Source organism: Mirounga angustirostris, unplaced genomic scaffold (assembly GCF_029215605.1).
Source record: "Mirounga angustirostris isolate CCGP_5_RB_7025 unplaced genomic scaffold, mMirAng1.0.hap1 SCAF_7, whole genome shotgun sequence".
Taxonomy (NCBI): Eukaryota; Metazoa; Chordata; class Mammalia; order Carnivora; family Phocidae; genus Mirounga; species Mirounga angustirostris.
The window spans coordinates 118415395-118432124 of NW_026991715.1; positions in this window are offsets into that span (position 1 = coordinate 118415395).

Consider the following 16730-nt stretch of genomic DNA (forward strand, 5'->3'; position numbering starts at 1 on the left):
CTATAATCAGCCCACATAATTCCTATCATTTTTCTCTGCTTGTGATATTTTGACCGATAAAGAGGCAGACCTCTTTTTTCATACAGATTTTCTGGCCACAGATGCTTCTGTTTTCCTCTGCCTCTTTCTCAATCTATGAAGCTCTCCATGTTTATCAATACCAAGGAAGTGTCTCTTTGTGTTTCTTCTCTAAGAAAGAAGGCCGATACAGATGGATTCACCCGTTAAGGCATCTCCCTGTGGAATTACTAAACTAGTAGTGCTGAGTTACATGTTATCTATTTGATAGAGACCCTTGAAACTTTATAAGATGGATTATTAGTCTCTTATTTTTTTATTTAATAAATACTCCCTTTTTGTTGGAAAATAATTTTTGGAAACCCTAAAGGTACCAATTCAATGCATATAATCTGAGAAAATTGAATACATTATGACAAAACTTAGGGAAAATATTTTGCTATTTCACATGGAACTGTTGCATAAACTAGGCAATCCATCAAACATTTGTTGAAATCCTTTCATACATACCTCGCTGAGATAGGTTCTATGAGTATCCAAAAACAAGACAGAGCTGCTAGTCTTGATGGTCATATAATATGGTTGAATAAAGTGATGAGAGTGAGAGAGAGAGAGAAAGAGAGAGAGATTTATCCAAATATTGGCATGACATATGAATATCGCATGCATGGAAATATAAACAGTTCCAGTTAGAGCCAATAAATGGCCTTTGAAGAGAATTCCAGAATAGATTAGTAGGAAAGGGGCTCTGTAGAAAGTCAGGAGTCTTTAGTCCTCTATCTTATTTTGAAATACATTTGGAATATTTTCTCTATCAATGCCAGAACACCTTAAAATATATTCTAAATAACTTCTCACAGGCACATTTCTTGCATCCCCTCTTCATCCATTCAGTTTCTCTTTCTGCCTCTCCAGTTGTTTTAGGTTGCATTTTTGAATGAATTCCTCTGAAGAAGGCCTCATTTTCTTTCATCCTTCAGAAAGCTTACACTTCACCCATGTGGCCCTCCTCAGACCAAGTTTGGGCAACTCACTCTGACAAACCTCGACGACAGCAAGCTTCACGAGAATAGGAATTGTCTGTGTTTACATGGCATTCCAGGAGGCTCTGCTTTGGATTTACTCTTCATTCACTACAACACCAAATGCATTTATCCTTTAAAATGTAAAGTAAATATCTGCTTTATTCAATATTGGATAAACAGTTTCCATTTAAAAATATCAATCCCTGAAAGAAAAAAATATCAATCCCTGTCAACACAGTCGATAGCACTTGGGTGTAGAGGGCCTATCTGTGATTTTTCAGAGCAGGTTTTCTACACCGCCTGGCAAAGCACACCAAGAAAAGTATTCGTATGTGCTTTGTAAAATACTGATGCTGATAATGACAAAAGACTTTCTTCTAGAATAAATATTAGGGCATTTCAAAAAGCAACTTAAAAATTATTAGGCCTACACAGTGAAAAACCCTAAAAATAACTTGCTGCTTGGTCCTATACTCAGAACACCAGTACATATTTATTACCCCATTTCTAATCAAGAAGCAGCATTTTCAAAATATCAGCATTGCTAAGCATTTTCTAGCCCAAATATTGTTTTTATTTACCTCCATAAACTTAAAGATTTATCTTCTCCTATGGAACAGCTCTTAGCATTCCTTCATTTCTCAATAGAAAACTTGGGCTTTCTGCTTTAAACTATGTACATTCCTTTAAAAAATAATATTCTAAGTAAGTTTTTATCAAGTTTCACAAGGTCTAGAAACTTTTATTTGTCTGCCATTTGCTCTGTTAACTGATACTTAAAAGAATCGTTCTACTTCACAGTCATGAGTTTCTTGGATTTCTCCCTCTTGTGTTACTAGTGCCAGAACTTCTAGAATAACTAAACGAGTCTTTTTGTAAATAGAAACATGCCCCACAGTGCTCTGCAGCTGCTGTCAAGATGAAAATACCAGTCTTTTCACCTTACTCTGCTTACACCCAGCTAAGCAACATCTGTAGCCTAACCTCTTTTGCCTCCAAACAAAGAATTTTAATGATTTAGTCCTTCTTCACAAAGAAAAGATTTCTTGTTTTTGTTTTTTTTTTTTTTTACATTTCCAGAGTCGTGTAAAGTATCAGCAGAATCAGATATCGAGAAATCACTTTATGCACTTGCACAGTACGGTCACATTTGGCCATTGCTGGTGTCTCTGGCTGTAAGGTATCAGTGGACATATTTCTGATCCAGTCCTAGGGAGATACCTTGGGATACCATTTAGCCAGAATTGATTTGGTTGCTTTATTAAGTGAGAGAGAAGTAGAAGTTCTGAACCATTACTATGAGAACTAGGACTCTTCTCCCAGTTGACAATTGCAGTTAGGAATAGCCATCTAAAGTATGAAATTCCAGTGTTATTTCAAAATACAGCTGGTATAAACTTTCAGAGAAAATTTATATTATTAGAGCTGAGAATACAAATTAAATGAATATCCAGTGTAGTCATTTATGTAAAGTTTCAGAGTCTAGAATGAGTGTACTATCTTCGGTAGACTTTTTTTTTTTTTAAATAAAACTACATACATGACTTCACTTGAAGTACCTTAATGTCAGCTCAAATAAATTACTTCACAGTTAAAAAGATTAGTATAAAAATGACTGTGACTCAGAGTTGAGAGTGGGAAGTGTGAGAGCAATAGTTTGAAGGCAAGAACTGAGTGTGTTAAAGTGTCTTACATAATATTCATAATAAAAAAAAACCAGGTGATACAAGTATTTATCTTTATAGCTATTGATGTTAATGTATGTGGACAATTGATACTATTTTAGAATTTACATTTATATAATTTTTTCTGAGTAAAATTTTATGCTGGACTCTGCACATTCAATTAAGAAAATCTGTCCTTTTTTAAAGTCAATACTACTATGTATCGGTAATAAATAAACTTCTCATGGCAGAGAATCTGAAAAGTTGAGGTAGGGGCAAAATGGTCCAAAATGAAGGATTGAACCTAGCAGCTATGCAGTGGTACTTAGTCTTGAATTTTTTCCAATTATTGGTTTTGTCTGTGTATATCAGCTCATGAAATGAAGAGATGATGAAGAACCATCACAAAAAATAACAGACTGTCTTACATCCAAAAATTTAAAAAGTGACTGTTTTGAAAGACATATTTATGAAAAAATAAGGTGGGATTTTAGGTATTATTTGTTGATAATCTTCAAACATAGTCATTTTTCTTTAAATTGATTAGGATAGGCAGAATTTCTAGATGGGTCCCCGAATTCTCCACTGCTGGTATACAAATCATGTTTGAGGTCCAGGACTATAAATGTGATAGATTTTACTCCTATGATTGGTTGCATTATATGGCACAGTTAACCTCAAGACATGGAGATCGTTTGGAGCCATTTAAAAGCAGAGTTTTTCTCTGGATGTTCTCAGAAAGGGAAGTCAGAGAGATTCAAAGCATGCAGGGGATTTGATGCAAAGGCTGTTTTCTGTTGCTGAGATGGACAAGGCCACTTGGCAAGGACCTGAGAACAGCCTCTAGGAACTGAGAGCTGTCCCCCATCTCCAGCTAGTAAAATAACAGGGAGCTCAGTTCTATAACTGCAAGGGAATGAATTCTTCCAACAACTTGAAAGTGCTTGGAAGCAAATCCCTTGTCAGAGTTTTCAAATAAGAATGCAGCCCAGTTGACACAGTTTTCAGCCTGTGAGACCTTGAGCAGACAACTCAACCACACTTCTCTATAAAATTGGAATATATCATACGAGAGAGAGAGAGGGAATGAGGTTAGAGAGATAGAAAATACAGCGATATCAGGAAGCCAAAAACCTTTACATAATAATGTAAAATGGATGACTTGCAAGGCTTGCAATGGGGCAATGAAGCAATGACCCTGCATGTATGCTCAGCCTCCTTCATGCAGCATTTCTCCCCTTGAAATGCTGTCCTAAAACTGTTTCTGTTTCCCTTCTCCATGAACACTAATTCTATAACCACAAGCCCAAGAAAAGCTAGACTGAACTTTGATTGTCTATTAAAAATGACTAAGTTTTTGTTGGTTTTATATTAAGTTAGTGCTGTATCATTCATTATAAGTTACAAGTTGTTAGTCCTAGGCTTTCTTGTTGATTTTAGTGATAGTATTTAATGTCTACAGAAATTTTGTGGCCATGATAATCTTAACATGTCAATAACATTAATTTTCATCCAGAAAAATGTGAAAATGTTTGGGGAAATCATAAATTGTATATTTCGGTACAACGAATTTGATCATTCTTTAAAAACACTAATAAACCAGAATATCTGTAAACTGTCATAAAATGTAATATGATTTTAATGCTCAATTTCCTTTACATTTATCCATATATTCCATGTGCATGTTTCCTATATGACAAAATTACCAAAGTATTTAGACTTTATATTCATTGAGATGTATAAATAAACTGCTATAAACTAAAAATTTTATTTTATTATGTTATATTTAGTTACTGTTTTAGATATGACTAATTAATTCAAACATATTTCTTGATTTTACTCATTCATTCAACAAATATGTACAGATTATATACTGTGTTCCAGAGTCTGTTGGCTTCTAAGTATAAAATGGGTTAGATATAACCTTTATATGTACCTGACACTCTCTAAAGTGCTGAAAATTAAGGACGAATAAGACACAGTCTTTTCTGTGATAATTTGGGTCTTCCATATGAAATTAAATGAGCAAGACATTTATAGTGGGAAATGCCTATGAAGGATGAAGGAAGGGGAGAAAGAGAAAGTGGAAGAGCCTTCAGACAGTGATGAAGGTTTGAGACATTTGAAGTTGAGGAGAAGGAAAAAGGATTGGAAAGGAAGAGTGTGAGACTCTGGGAGTCCAAGAAAATTCTTGAGTCTAAGAAAGTTTAGCTAGGTTGATGAGATGCCCTCAGGTCATGGCCATCTGTTAAAAGAGTGCAGCATTGTGCAGAAAAAGGCCTCCATCAGCATCACTGTGCTCAGTCATTGGCTACAAGCAGCCCACAGGAAGCATGACCTCCATACAAATATTGGTGGATTCAGAAGGGCAGGAGCTGGGCTGTTAGTCAGTCACGTTCCCTGGAGCAGAAATGGTGAATTTTCATGGCCCCTAGAGTCTACCCTAGAGCACAGATCTACTTCTCTGTGCATGACGAGGGAGCAGTTTCTCCATGGTTACCATGGCCTCCTCCTTGAGGGCCTTAGAAAGGGGAGGTGAGGGGGATAAACTGCACATCTTACTGTTGCAGTTGGTCTCAAGTTTGAAACTGGTACTCATCCTCTCTCCTCTACTATTCATTTTATATTACACTCACCCTTAGTTATTACCTTAGCTGGCTTAGCTGGTATAATGACCTAGAACTTCTACCTAAGATAATTGAGCCCTTGCTAATTATATCAGTTTCAGGCAGAGTTGCTGGATAAGTCCATTCACAGTTAAAATGGGGCAAATTATAAAACCAGGAGGTACTCAAGTGATCACTTTGATTCTATGTGTATTTCTCCTTAACCCTATTGTGTAAATGAAGCCCTTGTCTTTCTACTCTTCAGAGTCAATTATCCCTCTCTCAAAGATGACTTCTCTTGACTGATGCTCTCTGGATACAAGGAGTACAGAATGCCTGTGGGCAACCATGGCTTACAAATCAGTGGAATCCTTGCTGTGCAACTTGGAAAGAGTATGGTTCCTTGGGGGACCAGAACTGCTAAACCTGCAGATCCTAGAGTTTCCAGGACAGACTGGCAGGGGTAAGAAACTCAGATTTCCCGATGGGTCATTGAGTGGAATGGAGATTGATGCCACTCCTGCTTTCACTTCTTGGTCTTTGGACCCATGGAGTCTTTGTATAAGGGTCAGAGTGCTGTATGTAAATCTGTGATGTGCTGCAAATACTGCATCCGAAAGAATGCATCTATTGTTTCAAAGTGGTGCCTCTGAAGGGGCACTTTAGCTATGTCTTTAGAAGGCTGTTCCAGTGCTCACGAGGTCACCCTGCTTTGGGATGGTGTGGTTTGTGATTTGGCCATCGGATCTTATAGTGCTGTGCCTACTTCAACATCTCAAGTGCTATATTGTGTGGGATTCCATGCCTGTGAACCAGGTATTTGGTCAGCCTCCAGAGGGTGGTGCTGGCTGACACTTGGTAGACGGGAAAGACAAATCAATGCCTGGAGTAGATATTTAGTGCTGTGAGGAAAAACCTCTTGATTTTTTCAAGGGAAGGGGCTTAGTGCAGTCACCTTGCCTTCTAGTGGCAAGTTGGTATTTCGAGGAAGAGGGCCATTATTAGGGGTTTGGCATTGATCTCTTTTGCTGTTGGAATGAGCATTCAGAGGCAGCAGAAGCTAGATGAGCTTTGGTAAGTAGAAGGCCATGCCATTGGGTTGATATGTAACTTTCATCTCTGGCCACTGCAGACAGTTGTTAGTTCACGTACCCATCATCCCCAGTTAAGGATGACTGATAGATAAAGATTGTCAACTGGTGGAATTGTTTTGTCTACTTAGCTTTTCAGTGTTTCTTTCATTGTGGATGGTTTTTGGTGGGAATTAATGTGTGATATGAAATCTTCACACATTGTGACCACTTTCATATGCCCACTGTTGAAATTTTCCTCTTTTGGATTTCCCTAGCATCTTATTTGTGTAACAGTATTGCACATTGTTGCAATTATTTGTTTATATGACATTGATACCTCCCTACCATTTCTTGATTCCTATATTCTTTTATATTTTTATGTTTTAATTTCACTATACTATATTCTCAGGTTTTTTTTTCCTCAGATTTTTTTTCAAGCAAGTTGACTAGTATTTTCCTTTGCCCTTCTTCGTGAATGGTAGTTGGCCTGGCTATCTAAGTTCAAAATCACTTGTCTTCAAGTGTTAGACTCATATTAATCTGATTATCTTTAATTGTGGGTAATCTATTTGTCCATAAATGGGCATTTTTTTATCATTGGAATTTGTAAACTTAACCAAAAATATTTCTGGGTATGTATCATTATTCAGTTTTGGTCACTGAAACCACATTGTTGCCTCATCATGTTCAATCTCCTTTTCTGAAAATCCATTCAAATGTGTTTGTATCTCCTCAATTTTCCTTTTTTCTCTTCAAGTTTTACATTTCTAACTGCAATAAGATGCTGTTGGATACCAACTAGAAAGAATATAAACCAAAAGACTGTTAATAAAAAGTGATGGCAAGGATAAGGAAAAAAAATTGAAACTTGGTACACTGCTGGTAGAATTGTAAAATGTTAAAGCTATATTAGAAAACAGTTTGGCAATTTCTTAAAAATGTTAAACACGTATTTACCATAAAACCCAGCAATTATACTCCTAAGTATCTGTCCAAGAGAACTAAGACATAAATGTCCACACAAAGAATTGCTTGTGAACGTCCATAGTGTCATTATTCATAACAACACTAACTTGGGAAAAAACCACCCCAAATCCATTAACTAGTGATTGGATAAACAACATGAAGTATATCCATGTAATAGAATACTGCTCAGAAGTAAGAAGGAACAAACTATTGATGTATGAAGCAAAATGAATGAACCTCAAAGAAATTATATTAAACAAAGGAAGCCAGATACAGAAGACTATATATTATATGACTCTATTTATATGAAATGTCTAGCAAAAGCAAATATAGAGAGACAGAAAGCATATCAGTGGTTGCTTAGGGCCGGGGTTGGGAACTGGGATTGCCTAGAAGGTTCATAAAGGAAATTTTTAGGTTGATGGAAATGTTTTAAAAATTGGATTGTGGTAGTAATTATACAGCCTTATAAATCTACTAAAAACCATTGAACTGTACAATTAAAATGGGTGAATGTTATAGAATGTAAATTTTACCTCAGTAGAGCTGTTAACAATTTTCCATTTCTTTTTCTTTTGCCCTCATCAGAGTCTCTGAGTTGATCTAAACCAACATTTTAACTTTTTTAAAAATAGGCTCTATGCCAACTTGGGACTTGAACTCACAACCCCAAGATCAAAAGTCATATGCTCTACTGACTGAGCCAGCCAGGCACCCCCTACCATTTTGATTTTTAGCTGAATTTATTCTGCTTTCTACTAATAATATGTTTAATTTCCAAAAAAACTATTTTTGTTTTTTTACATGGCAAGGTACTCTTTTTTGAAAATTAATACATTTTATATTTTTGGAACAGTTTTAGGTTTATAGGAAGATTGTTTGGAAAGAGAGTTTCCATATACCACCCTCCCCCCACTCTGTTTCTCCTATTATTTGTATCTGCATTGTGTGATATATTTGTTATAACTGATGAACCAATATTATTATTATTATTATTATTATTATTATTATTATTATTATTAGCTAAAAGTCCATAGTTTATATTAGGGTTCACTCTTTGTCTTCTACATTCCATGAGCCTTAACAAATACATAATGACATGTATCCACCATTACAGTATCATACTGAACAGTTTCACTGCCCTAAAAATCTCTGTGCTCCACCTATTTTTCCTTCCTTCTCCCTCCTCCTGAGCACTGACCCTAAGCCCATGGCAACCACCAATCTTTTTATTTTCTCCATAGTTTTGCTTTTTAAAAAATGTCATATGTTTGGAATCATAGAGTGTGTAGGATTTTCAGTTTGACTCTTTCACTTGACAATATGCTTTTGAGGTTCGTCCATGTCTTTTTGTGATGAGGTATTTATTTTTTATTGCTGAATGATATCCCTTTTTATGTAAGTCCCAGTTTTTTTAATCCATTCACCTATTAAAGGACACCTTCATTGCTTTTAAGTTTTGGCAGTTATGAAGAAAGTTGTGTAAACATTTGTGTGCAGGTTTTTTCTGTGGACATAAGTTTTAAATTCATTTGGATAAAATAAAAACTTCTTCTCTGTGAATGAGAATGACAAGCCACAGACTAAGAGGAAATATTTATAAACACTTACCTGATTAAAAAAATGGTATCCAAAATATACAGAGAACTCTTAAAACTCAACAATAAAAAAATTTAAAAATGAGCAAAGATCTAAACAAATGCCTCACTAAAGAATATATACAAAGAGCAAAGAAGTATATGTAATGACGCTTGATATCACAAGTCATTAGAGAATTAAAAATTAAAACAGTTACAAATTAAAACAATAATGAGATACTGGTATACACTTATTAAAGTGGCTAGAATCCAAAACACTGACACCATCAAATGCTGACAAGGATGTGGAGTAACAGGAACTCTCATTCATTGTAGGTAGGAATGTAAAATGGTACAGCCACTTCGGAAAATAGTTTGGCAGTTTTTACAAAACTAAGCATATTCTTTACCACATAATTTAGCAATCATGCTCCTTGCTATTCATCCTACTTTTTTTTAATGGATGCAATATTATGATTTAATGAATGTCACAGCCTCTTGAATCACATTAGCAATATAATATAACTAGATTTTTAAAAGTCTATACTTAAAAAGTTGTTTTAATTTTGCTTGCATGCAAGTAAAGTTTATGTCAATGCATATTAATAATTAGAGTGAGCTCCCTATGCAATTATTTGAGAGATAACTGACATACAACATTATATTAGTTTTAGGTGAACAACATAATGATTCAGTATTCATATATATTGTGAAATGATCACCACAATAAGTCTAGTTAACATCTGTCACATCACATAGTTACAATTTTTTTCTTGCAGTGAGAACTCTTAAGATCTATTCTTTTAGCAACTTTCAAACATGCAATATGGTGTTATTAGCTATAGTCACCATGTTGTACATTACACCCCATGAGTTACTTATGTTATAACTGCAAGTTTGCACCTTTTGACTACCTTCACCCATTTCAGATTGGTGGTTATCAGAGGTGGGAGGTTGGGGGGGTGCTCTATGCAATATTTTCTTTTCTTTTTTTTTTTTTTTAAAGATTTTATTTATTTATTTGACAGAGAGATACACAGTGAGAGAGGGAACACAAGCAGGGGGAGTGGGAGAGGGAGAAGCAGGCTCCCCGCAGAGCAGGGAGCCCGATGCGGGACTCGATCCCAGGACCCTGGGATCATGACCTGAGCTGAAGGCAGTCGCTTAACCAACTGAGCCACCCAGGCGCCCTCTTTTTTTTTTTTTAAGATTTTATTTATTTGAGAGTGAGAGAGAGCGAGCAGGGGGGAGGGGCAGAGGGAGAGGGAGAAGAAGACTCCCTGCTGAGCATAGAGCCTGACATGGGGCTCAATCCTAGGACCCTGGGCTCATGACCTGAGCCGAAGGCAGACGCTTAACCAACTGAGCCACCCAGATGCCCCTACAATATTCTCAGTTATGTTTTTTTAATCTTCTGAGGGTCCCCTTTGGTATGTGAAGATGTTTGTGGAAATTCTTGAGTAAGCTTCACCCTGTATATACCAAGTGGGAACTGAATGACAGCCTGTCTTCCTGGTCCTCAGATATTTAGCAGATTAGCCCATTTAGAGGGTAGGGAGTATTCAGCTGGAGGCTCCATCAAGCTCTTTCATGACTCCCATTCCACCCCAGTCCTTATCATGCTCTCTAATCTATTCATATTCCAGCGTCTTCTGGTGGGATTTTGGTTGTCGGGGTGTGTGGTTAGATCCTTTAGTGCCAGTGGGAATTACAGAAACAATTATGGTGACTTCAGGGGTTTGGATACTCTAATGTGCCAAGTGTGTTTTCTTCATTTCTTGGGGCTGTTCACATCTAAACATGGCATTTTGCCCCTTCTACCTGGCTATTTCATGGCCCTACTACCCATGTTAAGAAAAATGTCTCAGTGTATTTAGCATGCACTGTGTAAAGTCGTTCTGGACACTATTGTGATTTAACAAGTCCTTCAGTTATCCTCACTGACCACCCATGTCTCTAGTGCCTCAGCTTCAACATTACTGAGTTTAACATTTGAACTTTTCTATTTATTTCTCATTGAGACTCTCTCTGCTTTTGATGCCACCCAGTTATGCCCAACTTTGTTTTATTCCAGCAATTAGATCTTGTGTATCTCTTCCAGAAATTCTTCAGTGCTTTGGTGCATCAGTGTTTTTCATGTCTTCTATTAGTACTATGAGTTTTCTTTCTTATCCTTTTAATTTCTTTGGATATTTCAGTGAGATTTTTTTTTTTTTAAACGAGAAATAAATGAGTGGGCTAATTTCATCTTCTTGGAATGGAGTCCCAGATTTAGAATATTTTTTGCAGTTCTTTCAAATATAGTCTGGAAGTCCTAATTGCAGTTTTTTAAATACAAATTCATTAATACATTGAACTGACATCTTTGTGATTCTTAAATGTTTTATTTAAAGATATTGTGTAATTCTTATGCATATACATTGTCTACTACATTTCTAAACAATGTTTTTGAGGCTCAAAATAACAGCACTGGAAAAAAAATCAAAATATGTGCAATTACCTGCTTTTTAAAGAAGTATTTTTTCTTTCCCTTAGCAAAAGTGTGGCTTATTTTGTGTGTATGTATACACACACACACACACACACACACACGTGATCAGTGGTAAGTCAATCACACAAATGGTTGGTTCTTACAATCTGTTTGTGCTAATATTGGAAAAGCCAAGTTGAAAAGGAGAGACAGGGTTATTTTTAGCTGTTAGATCTAGTGGATATTGACATAATTAGAATATACAGAGACTCTCCATCTTTGATAGGGTTTAATCAGTTAAATCCTCATGTTCTGCATTGCAGGGTGCTTTTCCATAGGCAGAACACAACTGAAGATCCACAGGAAGACAAAAAGAAAAATTTGGCCATGGAATACAAATGGGATGTCTATGACCTAATCACAGAATTATTTTAATTCAAGTGAATTAAAATTTAAAATATCCTAAAAGTAATAGAGTATCATCTATACTTTGCTGTAGATGATTTGGTTCAGTGATTATGATTTTAATTTTTATGTACTGAGTGCTAAATGAATTCAACCACTGCTTTATTGCCTTTATTTTTTGTAGCAACAAGATATAATTATTTTTAATTGTATTTTGAATTATATGTATTAAAGACTTTATTTTTTAGAGCAGTTATAGGTTTGCAATAAAATTGAGAGGAAGGTACAGAGATTTACCATATATAGCCTGCCCCCATAGATGCACTTCCCCATTATTAACATCATTCATATGAATAAGACATTTTTACCAAGATTGAACTACCTTGACTCATCATAATCTTCCAAATCCATAGTTTACATTAGGATTCATTCTTGGTGTTGTACATTCAGTGGGTTTAGATAAATGTATGATGACATGGATTTGTTATTATACCATACAGAGTATTTTCACTGCCGTAAAAATCCTCAGTGCTCTATGTCTTCATCTCACTCACTCCACATCCTTCGCAACCACTCATCTTTTATTGTCTCCCATTATCCAGAATGTCATATAGTTGTCATTTTCATTATCCAGAATGCCATAGAGTATGTAGCCTTCTCAAGTTGGTTTCTTTTACTTAGTAATATGCATTTAAGTTTCTTCCATGTCTTTTTATGGCTTGATAATTCATTTCTTCTTAGCATTGAATAATGTTCCGTTGTCTGGTTGTACCAGAGTTTATTCATTCACCTACTGAAGGAAGTCTTGGTTGCTACCAAATTTTGACAGTTATGAATAAAGCTGCTATAAATACCCATGTGCAAGTTTTTGTATGCACATAAGTTTTCAGTTCTTTTGGGTAAATACCAAGGGGCACAATTGCTGGATTGTACGGTAAGAGAATGTTTAGTTTTGTAAGAAACTGCCAAACTGTCTTCCAAAATGGCTGTATCTTTTGGATTCCCATCAGCAATAAATAAGAGTTTCTGTTATTCCATATCCTCTCCAGCATTTGTTGTTGTCAGTGTTTTGGATTTGACCATTCTAATAGGTGTGTGGTGGTATCTAAATTTTGTTTTAATTTGCATTTCTCTGGTGATTTAGGATATGGAGCATCTTTTCATATTAAATTATTTTTGATGATTCAGCTTCAAGTGTAACTTAGGTGGACTCTTCTTTAAATGGTTTTCAGCTCTTTAAATGATTTGAATATTATATTCATAATGTCTGTGGAATCAAATCCCATATAGTCTGTACTATTGTATAAGTAGGAAATAGGGTCATTTTTTTAACTTGTAAATACAATAAAAACTAAAATTTAAAAACAGTCAACTTACAGTTCTTGTCCTGAAGTTAGCCCCATGGTCTCCAGAATGTGACCACATGATCTGTATGTACATAAGGCTGAGTTTTCCTGTCTTAGAAAAAATAACACAGATGCTGATTGATGACCTTTGAAAGTGGCTTTGAACTTGTGATAGGTTATTTCTACCAAAATTTCTGTGTTTTGAGGATCAAGTGAGGGGAGAAGTGTGGTGAACAGAATAGAGAGTACATTTCTTACATTGTCAGTACCCTCAGCTTACTAGTGATGCTATTTGTACTCTTTTCCAAATGTTCAGATTAGGAGAAGCATAATCAGGTTTAGCCATCTGGGTTCATGCTGAGGGATTGTTTGTTCTAGGAAACCTGAACCCTATAATATCTAGGACTGGACAGACAGAGGAGTAGAATCAGTCCTCATGACCTGGATGGTAAGCTGGATTTAACACAGGGGCATTCGTTGAAGATTTAAGTAAAAAATTCCCTACTTTCTCAGCTGCTTGCCCAGAAGGAAGATAGACCTAATTCAGAAATTTCTTTTGACTTTAATTTGTAATTTTAATATGAAAACAGTAATCTTGAAAAGCTTTGCTGTGCATGCACATATTACCTATGCATATCTGTCTATCTATCTATCCATCTTTCTATCTATCCATCTATCTATCATCTATCTATCTATCCAGCTATCCAGCTAGCTAGCTAGCTATCCATCTAAATATCAGGAACACATTTTGATGATAATATTTTCTCATTTTTTAAAATTAAGTTTTTTAAAATGATTTTTTACATTTTAATATCAATATATTATTTTTACCTTTATTTGCTTTTAAAAAATTTAAAAACCTTAACATGAATTTTATCCCTCATCTTTTAACTTTTTCCACAAATCTTACTTAATAACTCTTTTGATCATGACTCATTATTTTATGGCATTAATTTTATCTTTCTTTTATCTTTTATGTTTACAGTCTTTTAAAAATCTAGTTTTCATTAGTTTTTTATTTATTGCATGTTTTCTTCTCCTTACTTTTAAATGCTAGTAGAGTTCTCCTTTAAACATTTTAATTTTACCTCAACTTGTATTTTTATTTTAAATTTTTGTTTTCCTCCTGTTAAAATGTTGATTCATTTTAACAAGTTTAGATTGTAAAATAATTGTTTTGTTTTTCTTAGCATTTACTTTTGAGAATTAAGGAATGAAACAAGAAGTAGGTTTCTTATATCTGCAGCCTACGCTATTTCTTCTAGACCATATTGCTTTCTCTAATAATGTGGCCTGACCTACTTAGTTGTCATAGACAAACCAAAGCATCACTTCAGTGAGGACATGCAGCTAATCTTGCATTATCTAGGCTATTTAAGGAAAACAGGGCTGCACATAATCTAGTCAGGATGAAGCATGTTCACAAAGTCATCTCCCTGTTCTGTCTAAAATTCTTTGTAACCACACATTTGGAGACATTTTATTGCACTCCAATGTATGAAAATGGTAGAGAGGGAAACTTGTACTTTTTGAAAAGCCAGTACATGACTTTCAAATAGCTACCTGGGCTGTTATGAACTAGAGCAGACTTTGTAATCTGGTTTAAAAGGCAATATGTACTTTCTCACAGGCAGGAAAACAAAAAAATAAAACAGATATCATTTCACAGCCATCATATAGCAAGATAAAATAAAATTTCCCTTATTCTCAATTTTACGATAGATGTGGAAAAATAAGAATCTTTGCAAACTGCTGGTGGTATTATATTTGGTATAAAAGGACTGGAGAATAATTTTTTAGTATGTGCTAAAATTGACATACAACCTATACCTCATTATTTTACTGCTAGATATATATCCTTATAGCAGTGGTTCTCAAACTTTCTTAGTCACAGGATACCTTTAAACTCTAATAAATCACTGAGAACCACAAAATTTTTCTTTTGTGGATTTTGTATACATATATACTTATATAACATATTTATATACGTATACATTTTATACACACAAATTTTTATATGCATATATATTTATATACATACATAAATTCATATACATATATACATATGTAATTTACATATAATATTTTCTGTATAGAAATTAAATCTGAGAAAAATTTAAACTGTTTATTGATTTATTTTAAAACAACATAATACATTCATTACAAAGTAAAAGAACGTATTTCATGAAAAATAACTGTTTTCAAAAAAGAGATTATTGGCAAGAGTGTCATTGTTTATATCTTTTTATCTGGCTTAATAGAACACATTTGGATTCTTATATATGCTTCTTCATTCATGCTGATTCACTATGTTTTGGTTGAACTAAATGAAGAAAATACTTATTTTGCAAAGGAAGGAGCATTTGAATAGCTTTTTCATATAACCATGGATTTCTTTTTAATACATCAGAACTCAATAAATGATACTCTTTAAATGTTAATATTTGCAGTGTGGATTCTGCAGCCATGTCAATAAACATTTTGTACTCTTTTACACTAAAATCCATTAATCTGGGGTGCCTGGGTGGCTCAGTCGGTTAAGTGGCTGTCTTCGGCTCAGGTCATGATCCCAGGGATCTGGGATCGAGCCCCACATCAGGCTCCCTGCTCGGCGGAGAGCCTGCTTCTCCCTCTCCCTCTGCCTGGTGCTCTGCCTACTTGTGCTTTCTCTATCTTGCTGTCAAATAAATAAATAAAATCTTTAAAAATAAATAAATAAATAAAATCCATTAATCTATCTTGTACCTTGTTTTTCTTTTCTTTTTAAAATGATTTTTATTGAGGTATAATTGATATAAAACATTATATTGGTTTCAGGTGTGCAACATAATGGTTAGAGATTATATATATATACATAGTAAAATTCCACCGAAATATGTCTAGTTACCATCCATCATCATACAAAGTTAACTTTTAGGATTTGCACTCTTGGCGACTTTCAGATATGCTCTACAATATTATTGACCATAATCGCTATGCTGTACATTACATCTCCAGGACTTATTTTTTTTTATAACCGGAAAATTGTAACTCTTGATTCCCTTCATCTGTTTCTTCCACTCCCTAATCCTCCTCTCATCTAACAACCAACCACTGTTCTCTTCTCTGTATCTGTGGTTTTGGTTTGGTTTGGTTTGTTCATTTGCTTTGTGTTTTGGATTCCACATATAAATGAAATCATCTGTTATTTGTCTTTGATTTATTCACTTAACATAATACCCTCAAGTTCTGTCCATGTAGCATATGGCAGGATTTCATTCTTTTTGTTGTTGTTGTTTCAAGTTTTCATTTAAATTTTAGTTAGTCAACATATAGTGTAATATTAGTTTCAGGAGTAGAATTTGTGATTCATGACTTACATAAAACACTCAGTGCTCATCACAAGTATGCTTCTCAGTACCCATCACCCATTTAGCCCATCCACCCACCCACCTCCCTTCCAGTAACCCTCAGTTTGTTCTCCATAGTTAAAAGTCTGTTTTCCGATTCCCCCCACCTCTCTCTCCCCCTCTCTCCCCCACCATGTTCATCTGTTTTGTTTCTTAAATTCCACATATGAGTGAAATCATATGATATTTGT